Raw genomic sequence first — 18,047 nt, forward strand, 5'->3', positions numbered from 1 at the left:
CTGATTTACACCAGTACAGATTAAAGCCTTTCTGGGGAGGCCTGCTTGTTTTTAAAGCAGACCTATATAGCACAAAGAATCTACATCAAAAGTGAAAAACTGCATTTATCATGCAATAAACTTCCCCAGGTTAGTTTCACTATTAGTGGAATATTTTCAGGGGAGGAGGTTGTTCATATTCCTGTCATAGTTCTTATTACACAATGCTTACGAGCCTACTTCTCCTTACCAAACCCAGTCACACATACCGTTCTTCCTCCTCAGGATGATTAGGACTGACTGAAACCCATTGGGACAGCTGTAGTTATGTTTCATCCAAAATTCACTCCTGTGCAAAAAGCAAGAACAAGTCCTAGGAACCACCTATGTCCCACTTATGTCATATTTTGAGGGTTTGGGCAGGACTTATGTACTGCGCAGGATTTATGCTGGCCTTCTGCCTCTGGGGGAAGGCCCTTCAAGGGAAGGAGGAACTTCTGGTCCATGCAAAAAGCAGTGAATGAAGTGCTGTCTGCTGCTGTAGCATTCCCTAGACGTGACCAGCTAGAGGAAAGGGAGATCGCACTGGGAGTCTAACTCCGGTCTTCTGCTTGGCCATAGAACTCTATCACTAATCCACTGGGGCAGTTCAGTCTCAATGTTTCTAATAATCACCCTGCCCTTGCTAGTTGTACTGATACCAAATTTTGAAGTGAGATGGGTCACTAAAATGACAGAGAGCTCTACAGGAGGACATAGGCAGGTCTGCTGCTGGTAAAGGCTGTTCCAATGTATTTGAACAAGATGCTCAAGCCCAAATTATAAAGAAATAAAATTCTTTTGTCAGAAAACAACAAGTCCATCCCACATCGAATATCAGTGGAAGCCCTGAATGAAATAGCAGAGATCATATCCTCAGCTGGCATAAAGCACTATAGTTCTACTGAAGTCCGTTCAGTAAAGTAACCGCGGAGGAGCTGGGCTATTACTAGTGTGCCTTCTGCAAAGGGAGACTTCTAGTCTTGTAAAGAGCATGGGACTTAGAGCTTTCATTTTGATTTTAGTTAGAAGGTGAGTCTGGTGCCACAGGTCGTGTCTCACGCATACACAGAGGAGGGCAGATGCAAAACAGGGATGCTAGTAAACATTAAACCTCTGAGAGCAGCCATATTCCACTCTGTGACCTCTTGAGATTTCAAATCTTTGCATTAGTTTTACAAAGCTAAACGGTTTCGCCTCTGCACAAAGTGGGACACGGGTATATTCACAAGACCTGTCTTATGACTCCAAGTAATCACAGTGTTACACATTGCATAATGTCATCACTGAAAAGGCTGGTTGTACTAATAGGAAGTGATGGCTGAGCCCATTTAGAGAAGCATTTTCAAGAGGCATCAAGGGGGCATAGTACAGAGAGGACTTTTAGATTCCTGCATCCCTTCTCCTGGGGGTGCCTGCAGATAGAGAAGAAATAGCTAAAGAAAATTAACATTTATTTATTTATTTTATTTATGATAACGAAGCATAATGCTGTGAACAAGGTCAGGTTTTTCCTACAAAGCACATCATCACCCGATAAATGAGAAAGGTGTGTGGGGTGAAAGAGTAGAAAGGCTGATTATTAGAACATGGTGTTTTCTACTTATTTTGCAGCACTTATCTAGCACATGTCAGTCCAAATTCTGTTCTTAAGTATACTGGCATAAACCCAGAGTAACTCCATTAGAAGTGATAGTTTTCAGAATCTGTCCCCAATTACTTTCATTTGATTTTAGAGCAAATCCACCAATTTCACTAGTGTAACTGAGATCAGCATCTAGATCTTGTCACTTACATTAAATTAGTTTTGCAGGATACTAAATGGGTACAAATTATACTACTTTGCTTCTTACATCACTGTTCCTGTCAATGCCAACTTTAGCCCAGACTTCTCCAGGATAGTTATTCCTGGCTGCATTTAGTCCATTAAGTCTCACAACACTCTAGTGAGATAAGGTCTATGTTGTATTATTCCTTTTACACTGACAGAAAAACTGAAGCGGAGCAATTAAGTGACTTGCCCAGAGAAAATGATTGTTAGACATGGGGTTAGAACTCAGGAGTTTCTGACTCCCAAAATAATTTTTTTCCACCCCTTTCTTGTTTCTTCTCCATTTCAATTTCTACCCCAGTCCCACTGTGATAGAAAGACCTGAGCAGGTTCAAAGCACCACCCCACAGCTCCTTTCTCTCTGTACATCCACCAACCCAAAATCCTGCTGCTGAAACATCAGTTGTGTGATTATTGACATTTACCAATATTTCATGACCAAACCAGCAGCAAGCACACTGAAACATCCCATCCAGAAGTGCCACCTGTGTATATGTATATACGTATGTGAAAGTTGTTGTAAGGAAGAGGGATACCTGCTGCTGAGTATTGCTCAGGGGCTTGTCTTCCTATTGGGTGTGGGTAGAAGAGGTGTGTCTATAGTCAGAGTCCATCATAAGAAGACATGGACAATTCTAGGACATAACTCTAATCACGTTTTTAATGTTCCCTTCCCTGTGGAATATAGGTACCAATGGTATGTGAAACTAGGCGATGTAAAATCATGTGAATACAAACAAAAGGATTGGACAAGCCCCTGTGAATTTAAAACCACCTTGTTTCACCTAGTTCCAGTGCTTTTGGAACTGACCCTCCACCCCCTTTGAGATTCAGCCATCACTGACGCTCATGGGATTTTTTTAACATTGCCTCTTCCAGCAAAGCTCCAGCAAAAGGCAAACACTCACAAAGGCTTCTGAAGGTATTTACTGTACAAACGGAACTGGGAACACTGGGCCGAGGATGAGTCAGGCCCATTAACTCTAGAAATGGGGTCAGTACTGATTAGATCCCAGCCTTCTTTCCACCCCGCCTTGCCCCACTGTCTCACACAGCTGAAGTAGATGCACTGCACAATGAACTGCAATACATATACAGTATTTCATACTGCAATGCTGAGCTGGACTTCTAAATCAGATATGTCATCTATTGACGCCAATCCCGTAAGTCACCTTTTGAAACAGATGGCTCCCCTTGTGAATTAGACAGGCAGAGCATCTAGTAAATCATCTCCATATTGAGTCCAATACTGTACTTTGCAAAGTGAACAGCCACACAGACCAGCTGTATTTGGAAAAGGTGCTACAACGTCTACTAAAGCTATTACTTCCAGGACCGGACACAGATGGTATCCTTCCTGCTCTTGAAGCTCAGGCAACACTGGTAGACCTAAATGTCAGGATTAAGATACTGATATATAAACAGAATGAGGGCACAAGCAACACGAATGTTTTGGCTGAGGAGAGCTCTGCATAATCTACATCAAGAAATGACTAAAAAGATAACCGCCTTAAGAAAATGATGGATGGAGGTTTAACCTGTCCCCATTCTCATTCCAGCCATTGGCAGAGGAATATATTTTGCTTGTGCTCATTCTCTTTTCTCCCTGGAACCTTTGTCGCACAAATGAGACTTTTTCATTTCTCACTCATGCCCTCAGTGAAAGACAGCAATAGACTCTATGTGCTATAATTGGATTGACTGGCTGACTGATTCCTGTTCTCCCCTTTTACAGCCTTGGGAACCTGGGAGGAAAAAAGGTGGAACAACCAACCACTCTAAAATACAGAATATTTCAAAGGTTAAAGAGTACAGCGTGCAACTTCTGTCTGTTATGGATGACTGGGCTTTGAAATTCAGATATCTTATTTCCAATACTTTCTTACAATCATGGTCACAAGGATGACAAAGGCTGGGAAAGTCAGGCCATTCTCATTAAGAGCTTTTCTGTTGGATTTTTTTTTTTTTTTAAACATTTTCTTTTCTTTTCTAAAATATGAGAGTGCTTGGAAAAATGAGCTACTGATCGCACTAGCCTAAGCTAGACATGGTGATGAGAGGTGCTGTGCAGGTTCGACCCTATGTATCTCCATCAGTGTACTTCAGACTACTGTGGACGTGGCTCTCCATGGAAAGAGAGAAATAAGGGCACTCCTAGAATGTTGCTGCAAAGATTTGAGCCAGTAGAAAAGAGATTAGTGGGTAGGAGGGACCACCGCAGATTGTGTCCAATTAGACCAGATCAGCCTCCTTCCCCCTCTCTCCTCTTTTTTGCCTTTTAATTGCATTTCCTTTGCCTTTTTCTATCCCACGTGGTTGAAGAATCTGTTGATCTTGGCCACATGCATTGAAAGGATTTTATAATTTAATAGCCTGGTGGAGAATTTCAGTGAGACCACTATGTTTTGGACTGACCCAGGCCACACAGAGCTTTCTCCCACCTCTGCTTCTATTTCATTCTTCCATTCCCTCACCCCTTTCCCTCTTCCCCTCCCCGGCCCCCCAACTAAACTGAAACAGTGAGAAATCCCTCTACCGCAGACATGCTTATTATGCGCTCACCTCCTGCTGGGGGAAAGTACTTGAGCTCAGCTTCTGATCACTTTGCACAAAGCCCCTGGATCCCTCTTCAGTAGATCCATCCACTGTGCCCCACTGTTGTAGGCATCACTATAGCTGTAGCTTATTCATGCGCCTGAGCCAGCCAGCAAGAGTTCGAACGCATTTCTAATAGCTTGTGATATAGCTGCAAAGATGAGGAAGGATGGACTTGTGGCTATAGCACAGCACCGGGAGTCAGGAGATATGAGTACTATGCCTAGCTTTGCCACAGATACTGTATGACCTTGGAAGGGAAAAAAAATTACCCAATTGCACTCTGCCTCATTTTTTCTGTCTGCAAAATGGGGCTATCAATGCTTGTTTCAAAGGGCGGTTGTGAGGCTTTATGTATTAATGTGTTTAAAGTGCTTCAAGATCCTCCAGTGGAAATTGCTAAAGAAATGCAGAATATTATTAACAACAATGTATGAAAACTGGACTTTTGAGTTCACAGGCATCAGTGAAAATCTTCCTTTCCATTTCAGTTCAGGAGGGGCCACACCCCTTGAGTTTGAAGGGAGCCTAGAACTCAAAGTGTAATGCTTCTGGAACTACCTATTTTCACCTGGTGTCATGCAAACAGCCTGTGAAATCTCACATTTTCTGCAATTTTGTGAAGAAAGCATCATTCAGTTCCAGTTTTGTTTGAGGTGCTCACCTTTAGAAGGATGTTGGATTGAGTTTTGAGTTTGAAATGAAAAAGAAAATCAGGTGAATGTCATGTGGACTCAGAGTTCCTAAGTCTGGCCTGCACTAGGACCATTTTGCAAAACATCTCCCCCATTCCTACCACTGATTCAGCTTCACTGGTGTTAGCAAAGTTGGAAGTGCCTTAGCATAGTTGGGTTGCTGGCTGCCTACACCTCTTTAAGCACCATCTCAGTCTACTCTGAGCAGATTTACACACACTCACGGTTAAAATGCATAGCACAATCATGACACCTTATTTACTATCATATAAACATCTCCCTAAGCATCTAAACATCTCCTTTAGCATAATCTAAAATGGCAGTTTGGTCGAGACAGATTTTTTTTCTCTCTCCTTATTTTGGCTGGTTCTATCCAGCCATTATGGGCTAAAAAAATATTATATTAAAAATACAAATATCTTCAGTGTGATTTTTTTTTTTTCTGGCTCTGCAAAGTTATCTACCAGGACTAGTGACTGATGTATTGAGTTTGTTCCTTAAGGTAATTGTTTAAATGTTATAGCAGCTTTAACATGTCAGCTGTTAAACCTATTGGTGATGCAGCTGTTCAACGTGCAGTGTGGATAATATTTACATGATTTACTGGTTGATGGACAGTTTTTGATTCAATAGTAATGTATTTGATTCAATAGGTGATGCATCTAATTCAACGGGGAGTCCATCTAATTCAAAGGTGATGCATTTGATTCACTAGCTGATGTACCTGATTTAGAAAGTGATGGATCTAGCTCTCTGTGAATGATTCCAATTCCCCCATGCAAGGTATTTACTTCAGTGTGTGATGTATGATTTTTAATAATAATACATGTTTCTCTGATAGCAAATGTATTGGCTTCAATTTATATCCTGCCTTCCTGAATCTGGAGTGGAATGATGCTTTCCAACCAGGATTCCAGTGATGATCACGAGCAATCTGAAACATTAGGCAGTAAAACAAAGGGACCAACTTATGTGATAAGAGCCATGCTTCCCAAATGAAATATTTTCAGCAGATGTGATGTGCAGCTACAAATGCCCTGTCACTGCTGTTATTGCTACTACTGTACATGGAGGGGAAAAAAAACCAAATCCATTTACCTTTAGTGTCATCACTGGGATTCGACACTCAGTACTTATTTCCTCAGAGCTGTATGAGCTGGATCTTGAACTAAAAACTCCCTTTACCCCCACTTTTGGTGCTATTTATTTTAAATGTGCACAAATATTTAGTGCTTGTGACATTGGGGGTTGGTAAGCACTGGTTGGTGCCCAGCCTGGTGCAAGCACAGGATGTGCATGCCTTGCCCCTTAGCACTGTCACACCTCATGCCTCATTTTCAGCCCCTCATTTTTGCTCTAGGTCCTACAAACCCTTTCTTATGTGAATAATCTTTTCTCACACGAGTCATTCCCTTGTATCTCTGCTGAATGGTCATTTATGACTAGACTGATCTCAGTGCCCAGCCCCATCCTCTGCTACAGCTCAAAGATTTACTTCCCTATTATTTACCGTATATGGGAGATATGTCATGTTAGTCATACGGGCCAAATTTTCAACTGCAAACATGACGGGTAGCTGTGCAAACAATGCACATGCTCCCGTTGCACAGGCGGAACACTACGTTTATGCCAGCACTGTGGTGGTGGCTGACATAAATTGAGTGTTTTGTATCTCCGATTGCGGTAATGATTATTTGTTTTAGTGCCAAGAACCCCCATTCAGGGCCCATTATGGTAGGTTCTGTACAAACATGGAGTAAAATACCCAACTCTCTCATGTGCCAGTTGTCTGATGTGCATACGTATACAATTACCACACATGATGGTATTCAAATATGCAACAGGGACATTTTATTTTTGTGGGTGTTTATCTTGCACCTAGGGTTGACAACTTGCCCCTGAATTTTGTAGAGTACTAGCTGAATAAATGCATAGGAAGTTGTATGTATCGTAGATTTATAAGCTAAAGTCTCCAACTGCTAAAAAGGCTGCTAAATATCAAACTAGGTATCTAATCTAAAAAAGAATTTTTCTTTCACTCTTTATTGCTTCAGGCTGTGTCTAGAGATGCACTGAACCTGTTGCAAGAGTCTTAAGTAGTCAGCTTTCTTCTATCCACTGAGCTTTCTGGGTTGAGGTTCCTGCACTTGGTATCATATGTTCAGACAGAATACATTAGCAGATTGAGTGTCTGATCTGGGGAAATGGGGGCTCTTTCTTTCTTTCTTTCTTTCTTTCTTTCTTTCTTAGCATGGTAGTGATTGAAATCTGTCTTTTACATTATGTTGCATCAAATGACATTGGTCCCCTTCAGCTTGATGCCCAAGGTAGTAAAATATATAATCATTAGGTATGGAATATGTGTGTTAACAGCCCTCACTTACACCACATCTGCTTTAATGAAGAAAATGAGCTGAAATAATAATAATGAGGCCAAGAAGAGAATTGGCTGATAGTGATGATGTCAGTTCTTAAATGGAATTCAAACATTAGATACCATTTTGGAAGGTTTTATATTCACAGCTATAAACACTGTTCAGCCATTAGGCAAATGCATCTCTATGCTTAAATGTGCCTCTTATCTTAATAGTGTCCACTTAATATGATGGGTCTTGCAAGTGTCCTTTAAATGTGGTGCTTGACGTGTTGAGCAGAGGGCAAGTTCTTTCTCCCTTGGAAGTGAAGAAGGAAGAAAAACACACAAATCCAGATGACTTGAAGACCTGGGAGTCCAAGAGAGCAGGCAGTTCTTTGACTGGAGTTTTATATACTTTCCTCTCACTCACCTTAATGTACCCTGGTCTCACCTGTTCAGGTGTTCTTCATATCCAAAAACATTTCAACAGTACTCACATTCTAATTCCATTAATCTGTCCATTCAAGCACCATAACTGCAAGCAACATTTTTTGTATCTTTTTTTTTTTTTTTTTTTTTTATATTTCAAGCCATCTGATAAATAACTTTGAGGTCAACATAGGTAACATTCCACTGGAGAGCTTTGCATCCTGCGCCCGCATTAGATCTAAATGCTACAGTGGGCCGCCAGTCCTACACGTCAGAGGTTAATGTCAGCTTATTTAAAATTAAATGTCCTTTAAAAACATTCTTCTGCTTCCTCCGATAACATCTGAGAGCTGTGGAGGAATGGGGGAAGAGGCATGTTGCTTCAGGGTCAGGAGTGACTAGATATACAGCTAATTGTTTTGGCTACTTTTTAAAAACCTCTCCCAGGGGCAGGAAAGTTGATCTCACTGGCAGGCAGATGATCAGACAAATTTGTCTCAGTCTCAGTCTGCCTTCCAGACCTACAAGAGTCTTTGCATGTTCTGAGGTTTGGAAACTGTATACGATGCATTCTCTCCTCTTGGCATAGAAATGCCATAGGCACTGTCATTAGCTGAACACTATCATTTTTACAATTACAAACCCTGCCATGTTTCACAGAGGAACTGCAGCTACTGCTTTCTGGGGTACAGAGTAAAGTACATTCCAGCGATTGCCCCCAGAGACCCAGGCACAGCCCAGCTTATTGAAACAGATGGGGTGAGGGAGGGATGCTTCATCAGGAAAGAACATTTGTCTAAATACAAGATGAAAAAGAATAAAAACACAGCATTTATCAATGATGTTTAATCCTAAACTGAGAGACTTTGGGGAGCTGATGGAAGCTGATTCTGCCATGGTGTAATATGCACAAGAAAAGCTTCCTAAATTTCTAGTTGAGCATCTTCTCCTTCCACTTTTAACAAACCTATCAGGAAAAAGAGTGGCCTGTCTCCACTTCTCAGGAAACAAGAAGGAAAAGCAGTCTCAAGGTAAAGCATATAGACCAAGTAAGAAGCTCACCTTCCCCTGTGTACTTTGTTTCCAAGTTGTGGAAGAGGGGAGCAGAAGCCTCAGCCCCTCATGCCAATTTTTTCCTTGCAGCTACTTGTGTCTAAGAGACAAGAAGAAGAAGAAAGTTAACATCTTGTACTTTCATTCAAGGTTCTCAAAGCATTTTATGGACATTAATGAATGGTGCCTCAACACCCTGTAAAGTAGGAAGGTATTACCCCATTACACAGATGGGGAAACTGAGGCACAGAATGGTTAAGCGATTTACCCATGGTTATACTTTGTCAGGGGCAGAACCAAGAAGAGAATCCAGGTCTCCTTCCTTATCTTGAGTCTCAAATTTTCTAATTCTGAGGGGGGGGGATCGGGTGAAGGTGATGGGTTGCAACTGTAAATATGGTAGATACTCCATTCAAAGCCTCATCTTCCACCTTAGGAGATGCCCTTCTTTTCTCCCTTAGGCTTGAAGCAGTGTCCCCCCACAGGCATCATCTTACTCTCCCAGGCTCTTTTCTCTGAGGTGAGCTGGAGGATTTTCAGTGCCTGTGACTGAATCAACTCCACTGTCTTGATACTTTTTGCTTCGTGGCCATTCATTTGCTGGTCACCCTGGTTTCTGGGCTGGTACTTTTAACAGCCACATGAAGACCCTCTTCCTCAGAGCCTAGCTGGGGATAGGGAAATGGTTCTTGGCTCATTATTTTAGTTTTATTCATCTATACTAATCAGTATCAGGGCCCAGTTGTGCTAGGCTCTCTCCATCCCATATGAAGAGACAACCGCTAGCTCAAAGAGCTAATAACCTAAAAGACACATGAACAGACAAGGTGTCGGATATATTCCTGGCTAAAGGGATGGGAAAATATTCTTTTCCCCATACTTGCTTTACTGTCTCAGGTCCTATGTCCAGCAGTATAGATCTCCCCAGCTGCTTCAAGATCCACCATTCATGCAGCTCCTAGGGAATTTTGTGGTCTTTCTCTTGAAATGAATCAGTTTTAACAGAGTCTGGGTAACAGACTGTCTGGTCATAGTAACCAAATCCTTGTGCTGGTGAGAGTCAGAGAGCAGTATGATACGGGGGGTCTGGAATTCACCTCGTCTGAGCTGCAGCAGTGCTTTACAGCTGGTACCAGCAACTAAGGAGATCTGTTGCAAGCTCTTTCCCATGCCAGATCAGTGCTCCCGAGAGTAAAGCAAGTACAGCAGCAATGTACTGGTGCTTAGGGCAGTACCATAAAGGTTTTGCAGCTTGACAGTCTCTTCTCTGGGGCACATCCTTGTCAGATGCAAAGATGATGCAGCAGTAGCCTAAAGCTAACAGTGTTTGTGATGTAAATAAACACACACACACACACACACACACCAGCTACATATATGATAGACATACACATGTGACAATTTGTACTTACACACAGCTTACCGCTTCACCAGCATTCTGCTACTAATTATCTGCATCAGGCTTCCTTTCTTATTTAAAGTAGCTGAACATTTTGAATGGAAGTAGCATAAGCTCTGTAGCAATGTTATGGGCATTTCCTTGGGTCCAGCATGGCCGCTTTTGCACTGCTTTGGTGGTGGAAAAGGACGGTTACTTACCTTGTAACTGTTGTTCTTTGAGGCGTGTTGCTCATGTCCATTCCATTGTAAGTGTTTGCGCACCTCTGTGCACGGTTACCGGAACTTTTTTCCCTTTAGCAGAACCCATAGGGCTGACTTCAGCGCCGCCTGGAGTCCCACACATGCCACAGTATATGAGGCCCTGCCGGCTCTATGCCCCCTCAGTTCCTTCTTGCCACAACTCCGGCAATAGGGACTGGGGGGTGGGTTATAGAATGGACATGAGCAACACGTCTCGAAGAATAACAGTTACAAGGTAAGTAACCGTCTTTTCTTCTTTGAGTGCTTGCTCAGGTCCATTCCATCGTCGGTGACTGACAAGCAATACCTTGGAGGTGGCTCGGAGTTACGGATGAGCTGCTTGCAGCACCACTCTGCCGAAGCCCATGTTGTCCCGTGGCTGCTGGACGATAGTGCAGTGGGACGTGAAGGTGTGTACAGACGACCGGGTGGCAGCTCTGCAGATGTCTTGCACAGGCACTCTCGCTAGGAAGGCTGTAGATGAAGCTTGAGCTCTGGTTGAGTGGGCTGTAATTATCCCTGGAAGTGGCACCTTCGTTTGCTCACAGCAGAACTTCATGCAGGAAGTTATCCACAATGAGATGCACCAGGTGGAAAAAGGTAAACCTTTCATCTGATCAGCCACCGCAACGAAGAGTTGTGTAGACCTCTGGAACAGTCTCATGTGCTTGATGTAGCATGCCCATCTAACATCTAGCATGTGCCACCTCCTCGCCTCCTCTGAACCATGCGGTTTGGGGAAAAAATATGGGGAGAAAAATTAGTTTGGTTATGATGAAATTGGGAAACCACTTTAGGCAGGAAGGCCGGGTGCGGCCGCAACTGAACTCAGTCTTTATAGAACACCGAGTTCGGCGCCCTAATCTCAAAGACCCTCTTTGCAGCAGTAATGGCCACCAGGAAGGCCACCTTCCATGATAGCAGCAGTAACGGGCATGTAGCCATGGGCTCAAAGGAGAGCCCCATGAGCCATGAGAGGACCCAGGTTGAGATCCCATGAAGAACCCGGATCACGGACCTGTGGATAGAGCCTCTCCTCCCCTTTCAGGAGCCTAATTGTCATAGGGTGGGAGAAAACTGATCTCCTTTCCAAAGGCTGGTGGAATGGGTAGAAACATGTACATGAAGCTCCTCGACCACTGCAGAAGGAAGGTGTTAGAGAGTGACCCAGCCTCCAGACCACAGAGGGAGCAGAACTGCAGGCATTTCTTGTTCCATGCTGATGCGAACAGGTCCACCTGGGGAGAGCCCCACCGTTGGAAAACCATAGATACCATACCTGGATGCAGTGACCAGTCGTGACGGGGTAAGAATGACTTGCTGAGGCAGTCCGCTTTGTCATTCCTCACTTCCAGGAGGTGAGAGGCTATTATGTGAAAAATGTGCCTCACCACCAGGTCCCACAGACAAATGGCTTCCTTGCAGAGGGCTGAGGAACAGGCTCCCCCCTGCCCGTTGGTGTAATACATGGCTGCAGTATTGTCTGTAAGTACGTGCACCACCTTCCCTTCAATAAAGTAGAGGAACACTTCACATGCTAGTTGAATAGCCTGTAACACTCTCACATTGATATGCATTCACCTCTCCTCCTTCAACCAGACTACTTGAGTGTCGAGGTTGGCACTGATATGGGCCCCCCACCTTAAGTCTAATGTGTTCAATACCACGGTGACCAAGGACTAGCTCTTCGAATGGCACACCCCTCCACACTGCCCAGGAGTTCCACCACCAGTCTAGTGTGGCCAGGATCTGGGAGGGAACTGAGACCACCCGGTCCAGGGAATGTCTGCTCGGGGCATAAACCAAGGCCAACCACGACTGAAGTGGTCTGAGTCTTAGGTGAGCCAGCCTTACCATGTAAGTGTGGGCCACCATGTGGCCTAATAGCTGCAGACAGTGCCTGGCTGTTGTCATCGGGCAGAGGTGCAGGTGAGCAATGATGGCAGACATGGCCTCAAAGCATGGCTGGAGAAGGAAAGCTCTGGCTTGGGAAGCGTCCAGGACCGCCCTGATGAACTCAATCTGCTGCATCGGGGCTAATGTGGACTTCTGTTAGTTTATTAGCAGGGCCAGCTGGCAGCAGGTGGCGCATGTCAGATCTATACTGTTCTGGACCTGGGCCCTGGACCTGCCCCTCATTAGCCAGTCATCCAGGTAGGGGAAAGTTTGGACCCCTTTGTGCCTCAGGTGTGCTGCCACAACAGCCATACATTTTGTAAACACCCTCGGGGCTGAGGAAAGGCCAAAGGGCAACAATGCAAACTGGGAATGGGAACCAGCTACCACAAAATGGAGGAAACACCCGTGACTGGAGAAGATAGAGATGTGGAAGTATGCATCCTTTAGCAGCATACCAGTCTCCTGGATCCAGGGAGGGGATGATGGAGGCAAGAGAGACCATGCGAAATTTCAACTTCTTGAGAAATTTGTTGAGACGACGCAGGTCTAGAATAGGCCTTAGATCCCCTTTCACTTTGGGGATGAGGAAGTACCTCGTGTAAAACCCTTTTACCCTTCCTGTCCAGTGGAATCCTCTCTATGGCCCCCCAAGCTGAGAAGGGTCTCTACCTCTTGCATGAGGAGTTGCTCGTGAAAGGAGTCCCTGAAGAGGGACGGGGAGGGATGGTGTTTGGGAGGGGTAGAAGCAAACTTGAGGGCATAGCCTTCTGAAACTATTCCAAGGACCAAGGAATCCGACGTGACCTTGGTCCATTCAGACAGGAAGGGAGCTAGGCAGTTCAAGAAGGGATGGGAGGGATCCAGGGAACAGGCACCTTCAAATTGACCTCCTTCGGTTACTTGATCATTTAGACGACCTTTGCTGGTGGGGCTGAGGAGGACCCTGGTGTTGGTTAACGTCTCCTTGACCCCCTATTTCTGTCCCTCTGTCTGTAGGGCGCTGGGGCTGGTATCCCTGCTGTTGCTGGACCTGAGGATGGAACTGGCGTCTAGAGGTTTGGGGTGTATAAAGACTCAGGGAGCAAAGTGTGGCCCTCGAGTCTTTCAGACCATGCAATTTCACATCTATCTGGTCTGAAAACAAGGCCGACCCATTAAAGGGGAGGTCCTGAATGAACTGTTGGACCTCCTGGGACAGACCCGAGGATTACAGCCACGAGTACCTACTCATGCAGATGGCGGAGGCCATGACTCTGCCTGCCAAATCTGCTGCGTCTGAAGACACCTGCAGCGCTGTTCTGGCCATCGTGATACCCTCCTCCAGGATGGTACTAAAGTCCAGCACCCAGTCCTGGGGGAAAGCATTTGCAAAGCGCTTTAGCGAGTCCCAGAGATTGAAGTTGTACCTGCCCAGGAGAGCCTGCTGATTGGCAATTCGAAACTGCAGGCTTGACATTGAATAAACCTTTCTCCCAAACAGATCCAATCTCTTATTTTTATTTTTTGGCATGGAACCAGGCTTTCCCTGCCTGTCCCAATGGTTGGCTGCATCTACCACCAGGGTACTGGGAGAGGGGTGGGTGAAAAGGTACTTGAATCCTTTGGCCGGGACATAATATTTTTTCTTGGCCCCCTTAGAAGTTGGGACCACTGATGAAGGGGTCTGCCACAGGACCTTCACTATCTTCAATACCCTCTCATGCATGGGGAGGGCAACCCGGGCTGGGGCAGCTGCTGCCAGGAGATTAAAGAGACTGTCTGACGCCTCCTTCAGCTTCTCTGCCTCCATCCCCAAGTTGGAAGCCACCCTCTTGAGAAGCTCTTGATGAACCCTGAAATCATCCAGGGGTGCCGAGTGTCCCTGGGTGGCCACCTCATCTGAGGAAGAGGAGGAGGACTGGAAGCGTGCGGTGGTTGGTGGCATCCCTTCCCACTGATGAGGGGCCCCAACAGAGATCCTTTCTTGGGGGTCCGAATCGTCATCAGAGGCCAAACAATGGCCCTTCTCTGGTGCCGGTGGTGCAGACTGCACCCGAGACAACCTGAACGACTGCAGACTTGGCCCAACCAGAAACCCCCAGGTGCCCAATATGACCATTGGGTTGGCCACTACCCCTGACGCCATGCCGGGGCTGCCTGATCCGAAGGGTGCTCCGGCATCTTTTGCTGCTGGCAACAACTCACCTGGTGGCCGTCCTCTCAAGAGGACACCGACTCACTGTTAGATGACCACAGTGGAGCATCCTCAGAGGCTCCTGCTGTATGGTGCTGAGTGGTGGGGGCACAATGACCTGATCAGTGGGTGCTCCAGCGCTCTGCAGAATGGCTTCTTGGCGTTGTCGATTGTGATGAGGATGGGACCCGGTGCCAGTGCTGCGACCGGTGCCGACATGGGGAACCAGGCTCCAACTGCGAACTGAAGCACCCGGAGCCATGACTGGGCACCGATGACTTACAGCGCCGCTTCCCCCTTGGTGCCAAGTCAGCCTCCAGTGACCGGGTTCTGCACCGCACCAGTGCGAGCGAACTCCTTGGTGCCGGAGATTGGGAGTGCTGCTGCCTTCCCTCTGGGGAATGGCCTTCTGCAGGCAACCCAGACAGGTGCCATCTCCTGGAGCAAATTTTGCCCAGTGCTGGGGATCGTGACCAGAGCCAGGAGGGCGAGCTTGCTCCATGTCCCACTGATGCGGGGTGCTCCAGCAACCATGACCTGGAGTGACTTCTGGGGGAGTGGCGCCTTGTCGACCCCTACACCTGGGGCGATCTGGTTTTTGGAGACCTTCCTCCCTGCTCCGGGGATCGCCTAAGCCAACCAGGGGGTCCCAACATGGTTTTCCCCTGAGACACTGGCCCCTTCTCTCTGGGCGGAGGCCGGGGCGTGGGCGATGTGAGCACGGCCAATAAGGTCTGTGCTGCCTGAAACGGCACTGGCAGGTGCAGAGATGCCCTCCCACTCTCAGGAGTCGGGTGCCTCTCTGGTTGGAGACATAGGCTCCGGCGATGGTAAGCAAGTCTCGACTGTCTGGCTTCCAGCCGTCCCTCTGCTCGACCCTGCTTTCTTGGACGGTGCAGGGGAGCGACCCCGCTCTGTGTGCTGCTTTCGCTACTTCTTCCTCGACGGAGAGGAAAAGTCCAGTGCTGAGGCAGGGCCGGTGCTGACAGCACGCTCTGCACCTATGCCACTCTTGGTACCAAAGTAGAACAGGTTGGTTTGAAGGCTGGTCTGAGTGCTGCCTCCATTAGTAAGGCTTTCAAGTGGATCTCCCTGTCTTTTTGGGTCCAAGGTCTGAAAGCCTTACAAATTTTGCATTTTTCCTTACGATGAGCTTCCCGCAGGCACTTTAGGCAACTATCGTGGGGGTTGCTCAGTGGAAAGGCCTTCCCACAGGAGGCACACGGTTTGAAGCCCAGTGACCAGGGCATGCCCCGCTCCCGGCAAATTCCCAGCCGGGACTATCCTAAGTGACTAATTACCACTACCTAGCTAATACAAACAACAAACAATTAAAGGAGAACAAAAGGGATTGAGCACTTGCGATGCATGCTGAAGCAGTTCCAGCAACCATCACAGACGGAAAGAAGAAACTGAGGGGGCGTAGGGCCGGCAGTTCCCCATATGCTGTGGCATGTGCGTGGGGCTCCAAGGGGCACTGAAGCCGGCCCTACAGGTACTGCTAATGGGGAAAAAAGTTCCGGTAACCATGCACGGAAGCATGCACACACCTACAATGGAATGGAGATGATTAAGTACTTGAAGAAGAAGGAGCCAAAACTGGCTTAACCAGCCAACTGAGAATTTCCCTCATGTGGGAGACTATCCAGGTGGTGTGGAGCTAGCATGTTTGTGGACACATTGCTCCCTGTTCACATCTTCTGGGTTTAGGGGAAATGTTAGGGGTCTGGCCAGAAGATAAGGGATGTGGCCAGAGCACCATACACTCTGGTGATCCCTTCCTAGCATAATCCTTGTAGCTGTTGCAAGTTAAACCAAACCCTGGGGCTGCCCTAAGTTAGTCTCTTGTCTGGCTCCCAAGGTCAGGGAACTGTAAAGGAGTTTTAGAGGTAGCTTTCTTTCTCCATCTTTCCTTTCCCACTTCTCAGTTGCACTGAGCAGATCACTGATGAGGACTGAGCCTTCTGGCTTATTCTTGCAGTTGACCACAATGTGCTGAGAAATGTCATTTGCATATCATTATTTGATCAGAGATCAGTTCTGTGACAACTATCATCCATACCATGTATATATATTCACCGTTATATTTTACACTAAGTGAGAAAAAAATCTCTTTTTATTTTCTTGGAGAATACAGATGTGAACAGTAAGAGAAAACATAAAGAGAAATATTCTGTGGGTTGGGGGCAGGAGGATCATATGAAGGGAAGGGGTGTATAAAGGATCCAAAAGAAACCACACTATTAATAGCATTTCTTTTTTAAACACAGAAGATTTATATTATGCTGCTCTGCCAATGCACATTAAGCAGAGGTTTTCATTGAGCTGTCCACAATGACGCTCGGTTCATTTTTTTTCCTGTGTGTTTTCAGTAAACATAGAAGCCAGAAATGTGTTAATCCTCCAGTGTGCATTATTTTGCATTTATCAACATTGGATTTCTTCTGCCACTACGCTCACCCATTCATCCTCTGAAATTTCTCAGTCCCTTCTTGTCTTGTATCCTAAAATATGCCAACTATTCATTTTGTCACTCAGTTTTTAAAATAATATTGATAAATACATTCAATATCTCTGTGCTGGTACAGAATCGGGTAGTATCCCACTGTTTTGCCATACTGAAAAATTGACCATCCACCCCCACTCTGTTTTCCTTCTCGTAGGCAGTTTCTGTTCAACGGCAGTACTTTGTCTCTGACCATTTGACTATTTGTTTCCTTAACTGTTTCTTGTGAGGGTTTTTGAAAGTCAAATAAATTGTCATTGGGGTCTCTTTCATTCATCATTTTACTGACATGCTCAAAGAAGTTCTAGCAAATTGGAGAAACACACTTTTCCTTTACAGAAGCTATGCTGGTTTCTCTCTACTATATCATGTTAATCTAGTTGTTATATAGTTCTATTTTTAACTATTGTTCTAACCTATGTATCTGATACTGAAATAATCATTGGCCTCTAATTTCCAGAAGCCCCCACTTCCATTTTTAAAATATAGGTACACTTGCTACCCTTCAGTCCTCCGGTATAGTGTCTAAATTATATGAATAATTATACACTTTGGTAACTGTTCAATCACTTCATTAAATTCCTTCAGAACACTTGGATGAATGCCATCTGGTCCCAGTTACCAGTTGCTCTTTAGGTTATCAATTTGTTCCACCAACTTCTCTTGTGACAACACAATCTCTTGACAGTATCTCTGACAAAGTCATCTACCTCACCTGATGTTAGTCTTTGACAGTCCCTTCACAGACTCCCTATTGGCTCCTGAATCAGAGTGCTTGTGCTCACCTTCAGTGCTCTTCCTGCCTCTCTGCTCTCATCTCTTTCCACTTCTTAGTCCAATCTGCCCACCTG

General features: G+C 45.6%; 1 long non-coding RNA gene across 2 annotated transcripts in view; it reads left to right on the top strand.

The window, feature by feature from the left end:
* LOC137156532 (uncharacterized) overlaps window positions 1-18,047 on the top strand; it is a 32,649-nt gene that overhangs the window by 4,777 nt on the left and 9,825 nt on the right. For both annotated transcript variants that reach the window (XR_010920786.1, XR_010920785.1), the window contains exon 2: window positions 5,793-5,922. This is a non-coding gene — a long non-coding RNA (uncharacterized lncRNA). The remainder of the gene's footprint in view (window positions 1-5,792; window positions 5,923-18,047) is intronic.

Source organism: Emydura macquarii, unplaced genomic scaffold (assembly GCF_026122565.2).
Source record: "Emydura macquarii macquarii isolate MOO-44397 ecotype Brisbane River unplaced genomic scaffold, CSIRO-AGI_Emac_v2 contig_1451, whole genome shotgun sequence".
Taxonomy (NCBI): Eukaryota; Metazoa; Chordata; order Testudines; family Chelidae; genus Emydura; species Emydura macquarii.